Raw genomic sequence first — 19,547 nt, 5'->3', positions numbered from 1 at the left:
CAATTGTGTCTTTAGCCAGAAGATTGAAACTTAAGTTATTAGACCCTTTAAATGAAATAATCGGGGATTCCAGTGCTTTGTGAATGAGTATGGATTAGAAATGCTAGGTTTGCCTTAAAGTTGAATTTTGATTTAGCTAATATTTAGGGATAATTGTCAGAAGTTGTCATTCTATGTCTATGCAAACCAGCAGGTATATGGGTTATTCTGGGTCAAAGTATCCTCTTTGGAGAGTAATTTCATTGTTGGGGAAAATAGTGGGATAAGAACCCTAGCAGATGTTACAGCTAAATGGCATAGTACCAAGCCCCAAACAGCACCCATGAGGTTGAAGAAAGCAAATATTGGTAGACCCCACCCCCCGTCTCCTGGCTTGAAGAGTATTTGAAATCAGTGTGAGAATGTATAATTCCATAACAACACATCCTTCTCTCAAAGAGTTTAGAATCTAAAGGGGAAAGGGGAGGATGGGTATCTGAATAACTGAGGAAATGTTGTAAATATATAGGAGATGTCATGTAAAATGATTTTTTTAACAGTCAAGAGAGAGGATGCTTTTGGCACATTTAGTAATAATGACTTCAGTGCTAAGAGCTAAACCATTGGTCATAGAGAAATAGCAGGCATTCTCCTGTGATAAAAGCCTACATGAAAAGAAGTGAGAATTTTAGGAGAATTTACTGTCATCATCAGCACCTTTAAATATCACCCTATTTAATTAGTCCCCTGTTAGATCATCATTAATTACAGTAGAAAAAACACAGGTCATTCTGGTTTTGAAGAGTAAACCATTATGTTCTCCCAGATGCCCTTCAGTGCTTTGTGACTGAGAAAATCTCAGAAGTAGGGGTTGGGACCATATAGGAAATGTCACTTTTTTTTACCTGTTCAGAAGGCAATGGAACTATTTAGATAACCACAGTCCATCACCTCTGCCCCTTTAATGGATTACAAATGCACTTACCATGTGCAAAAGCTTTTATAATTTTGTACAACCGAATTCAGATTCACTGTCCATCCAAATGCTTGAACATTTAGGGGGCCAGTGCCAGTCATTAGCTCTTGGAGAGTGGTTCTTATCATTTGGTATAGAGTAAGAGTGACATCCAGTGGCTGGTTATTTCAGCTGGGCACAAGATTAACTCAAAAGAGATACCATATGGTAGAGAAGGGACTAAGGCTCCCTTAGTCTTGTTACCATACTGAACTTCTAAAGTAAATAACTAGGGCCTTTCTCTCTTGCTTATTTCCAAGTTATTGTGCATTTAAGTTGTTTATGTCCAGTTGTTTCCAACTTGGGTCTCTCCAAATTAGATTTTGAGCTCTGTGAAAGCATGGGCTATCTTTTGCTTTTTTGTTTGTTTTGTTTCTTCAGTGCTTAGAAAAATGTCTGGAACATAGCGGGTATTTAATAAATGTTTATTGATTGGCTGATTGACCAATAATAAATGATTGAGCTGATGATTTCATTATATGTCTTTAATATCTGGAAATAAGATTTCAGGAACTACATGTAGTCTTTTTTAAGTAAATTGATTTTAATATATAAATAAATGATAGATGTTTACTTCTGGGACTCATGGATGGTTCTCTTTGTCATATATAAAAGACTAGGAAAAGAAAAAACATTCCTATGCTTTGATAAATTGTTCAGCATAGTATATAATCTGATAATAACAATGCATAATATGACATACATTGTATCTGGGTGTGAAAGTTTGTATTTGTTAATCTAATATAGAAAAGAGTTGAAAATGCTATTTAAAGCCATAAACTATGCTAAACAAATTCCCTAACAAAAAATAGTACTTTGCCATTGTCTTTGTCCAATTAGGAATTTATTTTTTTTTTTAATTTAACATGTAAGACAAATGTTTGTTTGCAACTCTTGAATAAGTAGAGAATATTATCCTTGGTTATATTATTGAATTAATTCCATTAACACTATAACAAATAGTACTTAAATAAATTTGGTGACAGAAGTGAAGAGTTTTAAATCATAAAAGGCTTTCTCCTTATCTTTAAGGAGTTGCCACTATTCAAAGCGAAGTAAACATTTTTTTTTTTCTCATAGCACAAAGCTAGATGTGGATCCCATATGCATATGTAAATTTACAGGTATACTTTTTTGGGAATGGGAAGTCCCACTTGTAGTATCTCCCTCTTCCTGAATTCATGAAGCTTTGTGTTCCAGAAGAAAAAATAAAGAATAAAGCTTTGCCAGATGGAATCATTAGCCAGTTGGGGATAGTATGAGAAAATAGAAATCTTAAAGCTGAGATAAGGAGAAACAAATGTAGGACACATAGAGAAAAGAAGATAGGTGAATAAAAATTATCTCTTTGTGGAGGATGTGAAACACGAAGCGAGCCCATGATGGGAAAATAAAGAAAACAGATAATGTACAATGAAAGATAGGACAAAATAAAATGGAGAAGGTTTAAAAAAAAAAAAACTGTTAGATGATTTTAAAGGTTAGAAAATTGTGATCAGAATATTATGTGAAATGTTTAACAGATACATCTTTATTTGATTGGCAGAAATATAACCTAAAGGCAAGGGATGTCAGTGAAGAAAAACACTTTTCATTAGTATTTACTACAACTATGATTCCTTCTCGGTTGGCACTTTTGGGGAGACCAAGAAGATTAATATCCAGCTCTTGGCCTCTTTTCCCCATATTAGTTTCAAATACATTAGCGTTAGCATTGCTTGCTACTTAACTAGTTGAATATAACATCTGTTAAATTAACTGAATTGCCTTTTTAAAAAAAGTATTTATTGTTGGTTGGAGATGGGAGAAAGCTACTAAAAAGCCTAGGAGTCTTAGGTGTATGTTTGGAATGAATGGAATGAATATTTTCATGGAAATATTTCCAAATTAAAGATTCTTGATACTCTTATTCTATTGATTTTTTTCAATTCAAATGATTTTTTCTGAGTAAACTAGAGCTCCATTTATGCAAGGAAAACCTGATAAAAGACTAAAGGTAAATTAAAAAAAAAAAAAAAAAAAAAAAAAAAAAAAAAAAAAAAGCACCTTACAGATTGTAAGAGTTTAATAAGTACTAATTGATTGAATTATGAAGTTATTTTTTCCTTTTTTTTTTTTTTTTTTTTTACTAAATTCAACAAACATCTATCTAGTTATTATTCTTACAATATATGTTATGCTAGATTTTGAGGAAAGGATAAGACCTATTCCCTTCCATCAAGGAGCTTGACATATTTTAGGGAGTGGAGATGTCACATATAGACAAATAATTATAAAATTAATAATTAGAACATTGATGTAAAGAAAATCAGATTTCTATGAGAATTTGAAGAGAAATAGAACACTCTTCTAAAAGGAAAGGCAGGAGGTGGTATCAGATAAAACTTTAATTCAGTCCAAATCAATTAATATTTATTAAACATCTACTACATGCAAGTCACTGTGTTTGTTGATAAGATTGCAAAGGGGAAAAAAAACTTTTAAAAGTTCACATTCTCATAGAGAGGTAAATCACACACACACACACACACACACACACACACACACATATGTAAGGATAAGAAAGAGAAAATGTGGAGAAAGGGAGAGATCAAACAAACTGTTCAAGGACAATTTGATGAAAATTTGATCAATTGCAGTAGGGGGAAAAAACAACAGCAACAACAACAAACTAGGACAGACTGGAATCAGACAGTTTAAAGAATTGAATGTCAACCAAAGAATGCAGAATTTTTTTGATGGGCCTTAGGGAGTCAGTGAAGATTTTTTAAAATAAATGATCAAAGTTGTATTTGGGAAGTAGTGTCCAAAATGGATTAGATAGGGGAAAGCAGGAAGAACTATTAAATGTCCATGTCTAGGTAAAATGTACTAAGGTTCTAAAATTGGGTGGTAGCAGCAAGAGTATAAAGGAGATATTTTGTAGTATCTACAGAAATTAGTTACGCTGTTAAATTTAAGGAGTGAGGGAGAAGAACTCAAGTTGACTTCAAGATTTTGAACTTTGGCTAATTTTTCCAGGAAAACAAAGACTTCTTCAACAATCTGTCATATAAGATCCAATCCTACCTACTATCTCCACAAAGAAGAAAAATTAAAATTTCATGCCTCACATCAAGATAGAGATAATTATAAGTAGCTCTGAGTTTCTTGTGATGTTGTTAGAAACAAAAGGTAAGAAATATTTTCACTGTAAATGAAGACATCTGCCTAATGAAATAATTTGAACACCAAGGTTGCAAGAATTTCTTAGAAAAAAATGTTTGTACCATATGGTACTTCCCAAGCGCCTGCTGAGAAACTGCAAAATCTGTTCCATAATTTCTGGCTGCTGAAGTGCTTTGAGTGACAACTATTTGAGAGAGATTGGGGTGAGGGGAAGAGAAAAGAAAGGTAGCAGAGCATTGCTTCCAAGTCTGACAGTCTATAAGTTTGGTGCTTTCCCACTTGAGCTGCCCTTTATCTATTAATGATCTCCTTGCCAATGAAATCATGCAAATCTTTTCAGGATACCTAAGCCCAAAGAATGTAAGTATCTTGCTCAGATCCCACTGGAAATCAGCAGCTGATTGACGTATGAAGATTATCCTGTCTTCAGTATAAATGCAATGGCAAATTCTTTAAAAAAATAGTGGATCAGGTAAAGGAAAAAGTACAGTGGAAAGAACACTGACTCTGGAGTGAGAGGACCTAGATTCAAATCAATTCTCTTTACCATTTGTGTCACCTTGAACAAGTCAGCTAAATTTCTTGAATCTTAGTTTCCTTACCTAGCAAGTGAGGAAGGATTTAGAGTAGATTGTCTCTGAGGTCTATTTCATTCTACATCTATGACCCTATGTATACAGTGTAATCATGGTGAGATATTTGTGATGGATAATTGCAATCAGTAATTGTATTGGTGTGGATCCTTCACTATTAGGATTCACACATCCATGCTTGTCTCCTCCTTAGCAGATTTGTCATTTTGCTTTGATGCAACTAAAAAATGTTTTAGCTACTAGACAAGTTCAGAATGCAACTTTTTATAGGTTTGTCCTTATATATCCTTTGACTAGAACCTTCCTGGAAGCCTTCCCAGATTAATAAGGACTTGCATCTTGCTGGCAAAAACTTGAAGAATTTAGTGTCACTTCCTTGCCATAATGAGGCATTGGAATAGGATTTTAATGGTCAGTATGTGGAAATCCAGAGGAGAAAGTGAAACCCCTTTGACTTTATGGAATCACATTAGATAGACATTGATTGATTTACATAATATTTATTGAACATTTGTGATGTGCAGATACTGAACTAAGTGCTGTAGAAGAAGTCCCTTTTTTCAAGGAGCATCCAGTCTGGAATGGTGATAAAATTAATATAAAAAGACTCAAAGTAGAATGTTTTGAATAACTTCTATCAGATTGCTTGTCATCTTGGAGAAGGGGGGAAAGAAGGGAAGGAGAAAAATTTGACACTCAAAATCTTTCAAAAAGTAAATATTGAAAATTGTCTTTATGCATAATTGGAAAAAATAAAGTACTATCTTTTTTTTTTTAAAGTAGAATGTGATAAGTGCTTGGAAAAGGGTACAGATGATGAAGACCATGATGATTGTAATAGATAACATTTATGTAGCACCTACTATGTGCCAGGTGTTAATACTAAGTGCTTTATAAACATCACTACATTTGATCTTTACAATAATCTGGGAATTAGGCCCTATTATTATCTCCACTTTACAGATTAAAAAAAAAAACAGATAATACACAGGTTAAATGAATACCCACAGTTAGTGTCTGAGGCTGAATTTGGATTCAGGTCTTCCTGATTCTCTATACCGATTTACACTATTTACTATACTACCTACTAGCCAAGTAATGATTTATTGGAATTCAGAATAGTGAGAATTTCACCTTTGCTGAAGGGAATCAGGATTAGTTAGGAGAATCAAGGACATTTGAGCTGAGTCTTGAAGAATGCTGAGGATTTTAGTAAATGGAATGAGAAGAAGGGCAATTCAAACAGAAGTAAAAGTATTCAGTGGAGAAAAGAGGAAATGTTTGAGGAAGAAAAAGTAGTTCCTAATCTATATTAATATTGGGAAATAAAATCGGAAAGGTTATTCAGAGGTAAATGTACATATTTCCTTATTGTTACTTGATATTAGGACTGCCTGAGAGTGAATTCATTTAAGAACATTTTTTTCTAACTTAGTCTTAAAATTTAGTGTACTTGAACAGATATTCATTTAATACCTGCTAAGTACCTTAGTTACTGAAAAGTCTCTTACTTTTTGGAAAAGTATTCTATTTATGATAAGTAAGGCATCTCTGGTTTTGTATTGAGAAGTATTAGTTATAAGATAGTATTTCTGTCATGACTTCTCTACTGAAGCTATTACTTATCTGCCTGGCCTTTGGTCCCAGCTACCTTCTTATTATCTAATTTTACACTTAAGGCAGAGAGTGAGGTTTCTGTAACCCTCATATAATTTTTAATACTTCTTTTACCTTTTGACCACTTGACAGATCACTCTAGAAAAGTGGTGCTATTTTAGCAGAGGCAGAGATGACCACTGGGGATATCTGGGAGAGGAGGAAAATCCACAAATTAAACTGTCTTCACAACTCTGCTATGCACTATTAGATACACAGAAGTGCAACAAAATTATTTTAAGAGTTTATGGTTTGTTTAACATGTAGTGGATTACTTGCCATCTAAGAGAGGGGATGACGGGGGAAATTGGGACACAAGGTTTTGCAAGGTTTATGTTGAAAAATAATCCATGCATATGCTTTGAAAATTAAAAAGCTTAAATAAAAATAAATAAATAAACAAATTCACTACCAAAAAAAGAGTTTATGTTTGCACAATTCATCTTTGCCACCATCCATATACCAGAAAGAAATAGCTAAGAGGAATGGATAGAGAGCAGTCCTGAGTCAGGAAGTATTGGGTTCAAGGTTAGCATCTCAGATCCTGCTGTTTTAAAACAGATATATCATTTAATCTGTCAGTGCTCCAGGGCTATTTCTAAAATTCTCTTAAGTTACAAACAAGTAGCTGATCTGCATTACTAGAAGAAATGTCCACACCAAGAATTTCAATAATAAAGCAAGTAAAATAAAACTTAAGATTATTTGCTGAAATATTCTATAGGGGAGTGAGGTGGTATAGTGGATAGAGCTCCAGATCTCTCTGAAGAACATTGGAATTGATTGTGAGACCTAGGAGACTCTGACACAGAACCATCCTCCAAGGTATGCCCCCATCAAAGAAGGCACTGTGCTCCATGAGCAAAGCAGAATTACAGTGGCTCAAAAGAAATGTGAGATACTGCAAGATGTGCAAGACTATTTGTCAGACTATTTGTGCCTGGCCTGTGGTAAAGCCTTCCAAACTCAGATTGCTCTGATCAGCCACAGCTGGGCACACTGTACATTGACCCCAACGTAGTAATGTCATTTTAGTCCTCTTCAAGAATTAAGGATGGTAACTAATCAACCAAACTGAGCAATTAGTCTCAGTTTCCTCATCTGTAAAATGAGCCAGAGAAGGAAATGACAAACCATTCCAGTATCTTTGCCAAGAAAACCCAAGGGGGTCACAAAGAGCTGTACAAAACTAGAAAAAATGACTGACATTCAGTTATAAAAGAGCAAATTCAGGGAATGACTTTCTGTTAGACATGGATGGTAACTCACTTCCTATATTTGTTATCAGCGAGCTTCTCCTTTGTTATCCGAACTGCTTTATGTGAACCATCACTGTGGTCAGAGTAGGTGCTTGCTAACATGGTTGATCACAGATTCACTGAAGTGTGTGTACAGACTTTTGTCTCCTGGGATTTGGGTGTGGCTTTAAAATCCATTTCATTAACCTTGAAATCTAACTTTAATGGGAGTTCAGAATCAAAACTCTCTTCTGCCCCTAGCCGATAATTAGTGTAATTGAAAGGGATTTGAATCCCAGATATTTACTCATTTGTAATCCCTAAGGCTCCCTCTGAGGCAGTCAATTCATTTACTGGAATACTGAGGGAGTTAGTGGCAAACTCAAGCCAAATACATAGATGTCAATTAAATTCAAATGTCAAACCTTACTACTGGTGACAGCCTTTGAATTGTATGTGGTTAGGCAAGAGATTCCAAATCAGTTTTTAAATTTTGCCAATTATGAATAACTTTACAAACAACATATAATAAGGCATGACAACTTAACAAACTATCACCGTTAATTGTCATTTTCACCGTCGTTTACCAGTGGAAGACCAAATCCTTTTTTAATGAAACTGTCTTGTACTGAATCAAATCTAGAGAAGCCATAGCGGTGAGATTTGATGGAGGTATTTCACAGAAGGGCTTGGATGGAGTTTATTATTATAAATTATAACCAGAGAAAAACAGTTGTAATTGGGCTAGAGTGGGGAGCAAAGACTTAGTGAATAGAACCTGGAACAAAACAGGGTTCTGGATTTTATTCCATGTGCCATTAAGTGTTGGGGTAGGGGATGCACTCCATTTCTTAGAACTGCTACTACAAGTAATGATAATAAAAATGATAGATTTTGTAATGTTAGTTTTAAATAAAAAGACAAAGTTTATCACTAGCCACTGCACTCCCTGTAAACATAGATGCTGATACCTGTTAATTGATCAAATATAAATATATGCTTTAATAACTAATTTCATCCAGAAATATAGAGAGATTTACTTATTTCATTTGAGCTGTGAAGGTAGTTAATTGAGTTGTTATTATCTCCATGTTGCCTATGATGCAGTAAGGAAACTGAAAATATCCCACAAAATCCTAAGCTCATCAAACTCTTAAGACAAATGACAGAAACAGTGAAATATTATTTCTCCTCCTATTTATGATTGGATTCTGGGCCTAGATCATGTCATCAAATGCTTATTTTCACTTCAGCCTTAGAGAATTAGTCAAATTCACATACACAGACAGACACATGAGCATGCACACATACATACCTCTCTTGATGTGAGTGCACTGGAACAAAGCCTCCTTCTCCCATGGCTTGCATATTGTCTCTATTTTAAAGTAAAACGAGGAAACCCAGTTTCTCAAAGATAAAATAACTACAGGCATACAGCTAATAAGCGTCTGATATTGGACTTTAATTAGGTTGACTCCAATCTAGTTCTTATTTCTCTGCACAATAGGTTCTGGGCCATATCAGGAGAAAGCACAAAAATCTTTTCATATTCTTTTTTGATAATTCTATCTTATAATTTAGAAACCTTATTTGCAGGGCTCACTTGCTTGTATGGAATACAAGTAGCTTGGGCCTTGACTGGTACCAGGCAACTCCTCTGGGAGTATAGTTTGGTGAGTGGATTTTGTCACCTGGCTTTCTGAGAGCTAAAGCTTTCCCCTGGTGGAGCACAGCACTCCTACTTTGTATAGAGCATGAATTACCAGTTGGACCCAGAAGCACTGCTTTGACAAAATGTTGAGTTTGACAGGGATTGCACACAAGAGTGTGTTTTTGAAGCAGGGCTGGTTTTGTTCTCTGGTCTGAGATTCCCTTCCCCTTTGTCTGATTTAAATGACATGATCGGGAGTTGGAGACAGTTCTACACTCTGAAGGGGTCAGTTGAAAGCTGGTTCTCACCGACAGAGATCTGACAATGATTTGTATAAGTTGCAAGAGGATTTCCTCTCTCATTGCTGCACTGAGATTGGAATCCCTGAAAAGCCAAATTTGGAAGAAAATAAACTTGTTTTATGATCCATCTGCCTTCCCACCACTGTAAATACTCCTTGAGAATAGTAGCCTGATAATCATAGCTGCAAGTTAAGATGGTCATGGTAATCACTGGGCTATTTTCATTTGGTGTTTCACAGTTAGAACAAGTACCTTTCCCAAACACAATCCTAATTTTAATATTCCAATGTTCTGGTTGATTACCCAACAAATGGTATTAAATAACCAGCTTTCACTCTGAAAGAGATGAGGCAGAAAGAAAATTGGCCTTTATGATTAGCGCACTCATAATAATGGGGAATGGTCGAAGGTCTGAACCATCTTCTCTGGGTGCCCATTTGTAATTTCCGTCTCTATTAATGGAAGTGAGAAATGTGTCATTTGAATGGGGAAATTGGGACCTAGCTGGGGGGGGAGTCCCTATTGACTAGAACAGCTTCTAATTTCAGTTGCACATACAGTGCTCTCATGAATTTTCCATCATCACAGAAAAAATATTGCTATATTCTATATGTCATAATTACATAGAGCAACACAGTGTTTCCAGCTGAGAAGTCTTGGTATGTGGTCTGAGAATTCTAGGTTATGTAGATAATTGGTGGCAATGAGTGATTTTAGAGGGTAAGGATTGTATGTGTCCCCCAACCTTATCCCTGCACTCTTGCACAGTTCTATTAAAACAAATTGAAAGCATGTCCTGGCATCACTGAGAGCATGGCTCCTCTGCCTTTCCAATTTCCAATTTGACTTTGGAGCAATCTGTCTGAAATATTATACTATTCTCAGAATATCTTGCTAATGCCTTATGAACAATTAAGACTTTCTGCAAATAAGGCAAAATAGATCATCATTCTTTCTTAAAATACAGATATTTAAAAGTGAAAGAAGACTATTTGGCAAAACTATTTGTAAAGCCAGCCTGCTCAGTGCAGCTTTCAGAAAATACCCACTCTCTCCCAAAGTCAGAATTTCTCAGCTCTACATATGTGTGTATACCTCCTTATGGAGAACTTGGACATAATTCCATTGGTAAAAATAGAAGCTATTTAAATGGGAAAATCTCCCCCATATACCATCTTGGAGCCAAATTTTTCCCCCCAAATACATGCATCCTATATCTTCAAGCAGAGAATGTTTCTTAATGCATTCAGGAATTATGAATTTTTAAAAAAGTCTTCTAAGTTTAATGCAGAACCCAAAACAATTCATTTGATTTACTTCAATAGTTCAGGAATATGTGATTTTTTTTTTAAAGGTGGATATATCAAAAGTGATAGCATTGTGGATAACAATATCTTTACAACTTAGTAACCAGCCAATCAATTAGCAAACACATATTGGTCACATTAAAAATATCATCAATGTCATCAGTATCACTAAATGCTCATTGATTGGTTGATCAATAACCATTGATTAAGTCATACTATTACCAAATACTGGAGATGCAAAGAGAGACAACAACACATGCCCTCTAGGATCTTATACTCTGATGGGGAGATAACATGGTCAATGAAAAACAAAATACATGATAAAATAGAAATGTTGTCAGAAGGAAGGAACTAGCATAAAAGGGGATTGGCAAGATGTACTTTCAATAGATGTGGTTTTAGCTGAGACTTTAAGAAAGCCAGGAAAGACAAAAGGGAGAGATAAAGAGGAAAGAGAGAGAACTCCAGGTACAAGGGCAGTGGGTGAAAACACACAGAAATGTCACTCTGTACTTAGCACCAGGACCATAAAATACAAGGAATGAAACAATTCCTATTCTTGAGGTGCTTAATTCTAATATTCTACATCAACTAGGTCCTAATTAATGTATAGAATGAATCTTGTGGACTAGCCTAATGTTTTGGAATTCTTACTATTTAGAGTTATAATCATATAAAATATGGTAATTGTTTTCAGCCTAGTGGAAAATGCAGTACAAATCCAAATAATGTGAAGGTGTCAAAGGAAGGATTCATCATTCACACTAATCAGAACTTGCTGTAAAAGGTCTTTATAAATTGCTGTGGCAGAAAAATTGATTACCCTTTGGCTAAATCAGCTCTCAGCTGAACCTCCCCAAATTTAGCTTGGCAGGTGCTGGACAGTAATAATAACAACAATGTTGTTCAGTAGTTACTTAGGGTTTTCTTTGCAAGAGCACTGAAGTTGTTTGTCATTTCTTTTTCTAGCTTATTTTACATATGAAGAAACTGAGCCAAACATTGGTAAGTGAGTTCAAGGTCACACAGCAATTGTGTCTGAAACTGGATTTGAACTTGGGTCTTGTTTTATACCCATTTTGTAGATGGAAAAATGATTTGCTCAATATTACACAGTAAATAAGTGACTGAAGCAAGATTTGAACTCAGTTCTTACCTTCAAATCCTGACTGCTATGATCCCTAGTTTCCAAACAGATAACACAATTTCTCACCAGGACTATAATTACATTCTTTCCAGTTTGATAGGAGGTAATAAAGTTTGTGCCACATTGATGCAGTCTTGAAGAATTCAGCATTATCTATTTACCAAAATAAGGCATAAAGGAAGAATTTTTGTGGTAGTCATTCTGAACTAGAGGTGTCAAACATAAAACCTATGAGTCATAAATAGGCCTGACCTTCCTGAGTGCTACTTAAACAAGATGAAAATGTAACAGGAAGTATTTAACAAAATAAATAAAAATATAATAAAACATTAATGGTTTTTTAAAGTTATTATGTAGCCCTCAAGGATTTTTAATATGATTTGATAGCTCCCAATTCTACTTGCGTTTGAAACCATTAATCTTAGCTATGCAATGAAAATATTTGAGTCAAAGAATGTGTAAACAGGTGTTTTTACACATATGCACAAATGCACATATATACACATACATATATACAAACTATATATGTATAAATATACATACACACATATACTTACATTTTTAATTGCTTAATGTTTGCCTTTTATTACAATAATATCTAGTATCATAGTCCTTAGACACTTATGGTGTGATCCTAAGCAGATCACTTAATTCTTTTTGCTTCAATTTCCTCATCTAGAAAATGAACTGGAGAAAGAATGGCAAATCTCTCCAGCTTCTTTGCCAAAAAAACCATATTAGGTTATGAATGGTTGGACATGATTGAAATGACTGAACAGCAACAGCAACATCATGGAGGAAGAGCTACAGAAGAACAAACAAAATAGGAGTAAAAAGAAAATAGTTGTTTGCTCTCAGTAAGAGGACTCTGAATTCTCTGCTTGGTTATTAGAGAATGAAATTATAGCAAGACGTGTGGGCGTGTCCCCCATCTCCCCATCCTCACAAGCACCCTGTATCATTTTCATTTTCTCTAGATGATGTTTCTTCCATGTTAGAATGCACTAGGATGTATGCTGGTATGTTCATTACTTTTCAGTTTCCATTTCCTCTCTCTTTTCTTAACCAATGTGATGTCAATGACTTATTTTGAAAATGTAGGATGAACAATGGAAGAACAAAAATACTAGCCAAACCCTCAGGACTTTAATTCTTATAATTTTGAGTCATATATTTAAATTTGAAAAGAACAAAATAGAACTTTTGATTCAATTTTTCACTCATTCTATGTACAATTCCTTAAAAAGTATATAACATCCAGCCATTCAGTTTCTATTTGGGCATTTGTAACAGTTGTGAGAAGTTGGTCCATTCCCTTTTTCAATAGCTCTAATTGTTGGAAAGCTCTGACCCATGTGAAGCTGAAATCTTCCTCCCTCTACCTCCAATATAGATTCTAGTTCTGCTTTTTGGATCTTGAAAGAAAAAGATTACTCCAAATTCTACAAACCAGTCCTTCACACTGCCCTAGATGGCTATTAGGCTCCTCTTAAGTCTTTTCTTTTCTAAATGCAACTTCTCTACTTTTTTCAATCCTTTTGCAAATAAAACATAGATTATTCACCATCTTGGTAACTCTCCTCAATAAAGCATTTATTAAACGCTTTCTTAATACTAGTATTAAGCTATATCCTGGGACTACCAAGACAAATTCATCTCTTGTGAATTTATATATTATAAATATATTCACACTTTTTCATTTTCTCTTAAAATATTACCTAAACTGAATGCATTACTGTAGACATGGTCTCATCAGTGCAAAGTACAGTATGTACGCCATTCTTGTATTTTTTTTTTTTTTATTATTATGGACATTGTAATGATAAGACCTAAAATTATACCTTTAAAAGTTTTTTTTTTGAAAACTTCACATACCATTAACTCATTCAAAATAACAAACAAAACTTTTCTTGCATAAAGAAAATGTTGTTCTCTTACATCTTGTATGTATGTATTCACATTATGAATTTAAGGGGTTAATTAAATCTAGCTTATGGATGTTGTCTTTTTCATCTGGAAAAAAAAATGGCAGGGCTGTATCAGCATGTTTCTGAGGTCCTTTTCAGCTCTAAATCTCTGATTTTATGATATGATCTACATTTCATTTTGTCACATTTGTAACTTTGCCTCATGCCTTAAACATAATAACTGCTAAATAAATGTTAGCTAATTTGGATTAAATTTTGTGTGGCTTTTTTTGAATACTGATTCCCTATTAGCTGTCCTTGCCACTCTTATCATCATCCAATTAGATAAATATACCTTCTTGTTTTCATTCAATGCTTGATTAAAATATTAAGTAGAACAAAATTCTCTGAAGTATACCAGTAGGGAATGTCTCCCAGATTGCCTTGAAATTCTTAATTCACAAGTTAGCAAAGAAGACATGGCTGGGAGCCAGGAAACCAGGGTTTCCTAGGCCCAGTTCTGTAAACTAGGAACATGTCTTTAGTTGAATCATGTAATGTCTAATAGTTTTCTTAACTAAAATAATCTCTAAAATTACTTATCTTTGACATTCTTCTTCTATCAGTCCCAGTCTTGAGTTAATTAATATTTACCAGAGTTAATACTCTGGTAAATCAAAATGTGATTGCCCTTCATCTTCTGGATACTATTTCTAAGTGTGTTCACTTAGGGAGGGAAAAAAAGTGTTCACCAAATCTGTGTTTCACCAATAATCAGCCTTTATGCTATCTAGGATTGCTTAATCTGAGTTTCTATTTTTCAGTCTATAGCCTCTGAAATGACTTCTTCACTTAGCCATATAAAAACCTGTCATGACTATTTATTCTGATTATTCCTTGTTTTAATTCATTTGTTGTTCAGTGTACTTTGCATGAAGAGGCCTGAGTTTCTCTTTTTTTCTCCTTCTGCAAATAAGACATTTATTTTTATATATGTCAGTATGAATAAATTAATGTGGATAAGCCTAGTTTCACACTAGCTGTTGAAGGACACATTAGTTAGACCTTATTAAATAGTTAAATGAATACAGCTTTTAAATACACAACCATATAATATATATATATATATATATATATATATATATATATATATATATATATATATATATATATATATATATATATATATGTATTATATATACAATATGTATATATAATACACATTATGTGTATAAGCAATACATACATCCATATACACACACACTATATATATGTATGTATATAGTTAGTTATAGTTATAGTATACCAGGCTTATGACTTTGGGCAAGTCAGTTTGCTTAAGTTTTCTCTTCTATAAAAGAAGGATGATAATAGCACCAATCTCCTACTGTAGTTGTGAGGATCAAGTGAGATAACAATTCTTATGTGCTTAGTATAGTGCTACGTACATAGTCAATACAATATAAATGTTAACTAATCTTCCCCTCCTTGTTATCATCATGCTCATCACTATTATAAGCAGTTATCCATAATGATGATAGCTTATATTGTATATGTGAAGCAAAGTAATATATATATATATATGTGTGTGTGTGTGTATATATATATATATATACACACACACATACATATATATCTAGATAGATATATACACACACATTTGTGTGTATTTCTGTTGGTAATTATTTGTGGTTTTTTTTTTTTTTTTTTTTCCCAATCAAACACTAATTCCGAGGCTTGTCATGAAATAAATTCTGAGATCAAAGACAGAAGTTAGGTAGGTGTGTGTGACCTCTCCACCATCTTGCCCGGAAGTTCCATATAAACTCATTTGTAGGTAAAACATACTATTTTACATATATGATTTGATTCTCTCTACAGCTTTGTAAGGGAGCTACTATGATATTATTATTATTCCAGGCGTACTTCTAGATTCTACATGAATAAACTGGGTCTCAAAGGGTTTTATAGAGACCCCCAGTAAATGTCTGAGACAGGACTCCAACTCAACATGCTACTATCATCCCACATGGTCTCTTGAAATACACTTGTATTGGGAGAATTGCAGCATTAGCTTTATGTCCAATAATTCATTTCATCCTCAAGACAGCCTTATGGGGGTAGAGGGGAGGAAATAATTGTTATTCTCATTTTATAGCATGAGGAAGTGGAGTCTTCAAGCACTTACTTCTCCACTAATCTAGAGGCAGTGAGGGGGTCTTGTGGATAGAATGCTGGGCTTAGAGTCAGGAAGTATTGAGTTCAAACATGACCTCAAATACTTACTAGCTTTATGACCCTGGCAAGTAAACTTCTGTCTGCCTTAATTTCCCCTTCTGTAAAATGAAGATAATAAACATCTGCCTCCTAGGATTGTGAAGATCAAATGTACTAATATTAGTAAAATTGTATTTAGGATAGAAAATGTGCCTGGTACATAATAGAAATCTAATAAAAGCTTATTTACTTCCTCCCTTAAATGACTTTCTTAGTATAATACTTCTTTTTTATTAAAGCTTTTTTTTGAAAGCTTTTTTATTTATTTATTTTTATTTTTATTTATTTATTTGTTTATTGAAGCTTTTTATTTTCAAAACACGTGCAAGATAATTTTTTTACCATTAACCCTTGCAAAACCTTGTGTTCCAATTTTCCACTCCACTTCAATAGCATAATATTTCTAATAAGCATTTGCAGAGGAATTTGAATTCAGATCTTCCTCATGACAAGTCCATAATTCTATTCATTATTCTATGCTCTCTTTTGAGCATTAATGTGATTTACCATCTTTGGTGATGGTCATGTTAATTCCAATGTTTACATTAACATTCTTTAATGTAAGAAGAAATGGTTTATATATAAGCAGTTCCTCAGAAATGTGATCAATATCTCTAATGCATGTTTAACTGTGAGTCATTTAAGGTTTGTGGAAGGGAGGGTTAGTAGCTACTATGAATTTAGTCATAGCTTCAAAATATTGTCTTTTGAAAACATCAATAAAATATAACCAACTTTAACATATACAGCAGTGAATTTGAGAACTGAGGTTTGAATCCTTCTTCAGATCCTTATTTTTTGTGTGACAATAAGACATTAATGCCTCTTTTGCCTTAATTTCCTCATGTATACAGTGAAAGTTGTACTCAATGGACTCTAAGGTCCCTTCTCATCTAATGCAGTGTTCTTATGATTTACAACCATATTAGGTTTTGCATGTGCATTTTGAAGTGCAGTAAATGAAAAAAAAGTGTTGCAAAGTGTTTTATGTCTCTAGATAATTAAAAAATCTCCTTGCTAATTTTTTTTTAATGGATGAATGTCAATGGAGCTTTTATTTATCAAAATTAACCTGACCCTGCAATTTACTTTTATTTTTGGCTTCCAATCATTTATTGCCTCTTCTTTCCAACATTGCATACTGCTTCAGTAAGTCATATAATTTATCTCTGTTTTGCATGCTTATTTTGGTTGTAATATATGCTAGTTGATAGGCTAGTTGAGTTCACTAATTATTTAGAAGGAATTCCAATTTAATTAATAATGGATTTCACTGACTTTCAACTGGCAGCAAGTGCAGAACTGGTGATAGAAGGCACAGCTATCTGTCATTCACTCTGGGAATAAAGAAGGGAGAGAAAATACCCCTATCCATAAATCTAAATGGGCTCAAAGGAATATTTTGCTCTGGTTACTGACCCTAACAGGAAGATTCATAGATGTAGAAAGCCTTACTGTGCCAAATCTGGATTCAAGTTAATTTATTTGGCCATGCAAATATAACTTTTGAGTATTTAAAAGAGAGTGTCATGATTTGTGGAAAACCTGGTGAATACTTTTTTTTTTTTTTTTTTTTTTTTAATGGAGTTAAGATTTTCTGCTAACACCTCAGTCTTTCATGGCTTCCTTCACTCCATCCAGGTTGTTTATTTGGTCTCTGGCCTTTGCACAGGTTTCCTTGGCAACAAAGCCCAAGCTTCCCTATCCTGTAACCAAGGGGCCAGTTGCTTTTGAATTTGTCTCACCTGGAATAAAATAATTTGAATGGCAGCTGCTTGGAATCTTTTGATTATTACATCATTTTAGTATGTTTATATCACTTTCCTTATCTAAGATATGAAAAGAGCATGATTTGTTAATCTCCACTGGTAGTTTTCAAGGGCAGAAACAAAGATAGGAGAGGGTCTAGTTATTTTTCCTATTGTCAGAGGATAATATTGGACTCAGACTAAGTTGATTTTAAAATCTCTGTCTCTCCTAATCTAGTTTTACACTCTGCCAACTGAGATCTATAAATCCATACTCTGTGATATACATACATATTTATATTGTAATATTTATATCTGTAATATGTGTATATGTGACATGCATGCATATTTATAACTATAATACATGCACTGGTAACATACATCCTTTATCTGTAATATATATTTTCATTGTGTATATGTGCATTCTTTATCTGTAATATATTTTCATTGAATATGTGTGCATTTCTCTATTTGGTACACATTTTATATAAACAAGCAGTTTCACACACATGTGGAAATTGCAGCTCAGCAGAATACAGACACAGCCAGCCTGTGAGTCAAGAATGTAGGAGTTCAAATGCAGCCTCAGACACTTAATACTTCCTAGCCGTGTGACCCTGGGCAAGTCACTTAACCCCAATTTCCCCACCCCAACACACACACACAGGAAGAGAGAGAGAGAGAGAGTTAAATTTAGCCTTTAATATAGGTTGTGTCCCTACATACAAGTCCGTAACTATTTTAATGTCCAAACAACTTTCTGGGAACATATAAATGTATGAACAGATTATTTAGGTGTATATGTACATGTGTTAATACTTGTCTTTATTATTTTTCCTTACCTCAGTAAAATCATAGATCTGAAGAAAAAGTAAATAAATGATTGAGAGCTGTAATTTCCCCTTGCCATATGGCACTGTTCCCCGTCTGGTTCATTTGTCTCACAATTTCTGTTCTTTAAATTTGTGGTCATTCTCTCCATAGGACCTAGGTGTTATTTGTGTGTGTGGGGGGAATTATTCTATCAACTACTTTTATTCTATCCTCTCTGTAAATACCCCCCCCTCAAGCTGATTAAATTTTCTTGATAATCAATGAAGAAATCAATAGAGGAGGTTTCATAAGTGCTCATCTAGAAAACCCAGTGACCCACTGGGTTATTTCACAACCCTATTTGTGGAAAATGGGAGGAGGAAAAATAAGCTGCCTTCTGGCAAACTGACCTGTGATTACAAATATTCTCCCTGCTCAGAATAGATAATACAATGTGTATCCAAGGGAAGCTTTCAAATGTGTAAACACCCTAGAGAAAAAACAAACAAACAAACAAACAACATATAGAATTGAGACTTTTAAATGAAACTGGTGAGTCATATGACATCAAGAGATAGTTTTAAAAGTTAATGAAGTTTCTCAGAATAGTGATGAGAATATGAAAGTATTCTGTATTACCTCCTTTCCCAGTGATTCAAAAGCCATCCATACTATTCCAGGCATTCCCTCCAGGTTATAAAGTGACTCCAGTCTTACTGTAGAACTTTACACCCCACAGGATGGTA

The 19,547-nt window shown here is 34.1% G+C and overlaps 1 protein-coding gene across 2 annotated transcripts in view; it reads left to right on the top strand.

Moving 5' to 3' along the window:
* FGF14 (fibroblast growth factor 14) overlaps window positions 1-19,547 on the top strand; it is a 774,907-nt gene that overhangs the window by 690,279 nt on the left and 65,081 nt on the right. The gene's annotated exons all lie outside the window — the stretch shown is intronic.

The sequence above is a fragment of the Sminthopsis crassicaudata genome, chromosome 3 (genome assembly GCF_048593235.1).
Source record: "Sminthopsis crassicaudata isolate SCR6 chromosome 3, ASM4859323v1, whole genome shotgun sequence".
Taxonomy (NCBI): Eukaryota; Metazoa; Chordata; class Mammalia; order Dasyuromorphia; family Dasyuridae; genus Sminthopsis; species Sminthopsis crassicaudata.
This window is presented reverse-complemented; position numbering and strand designations above follow the sequence as displayed.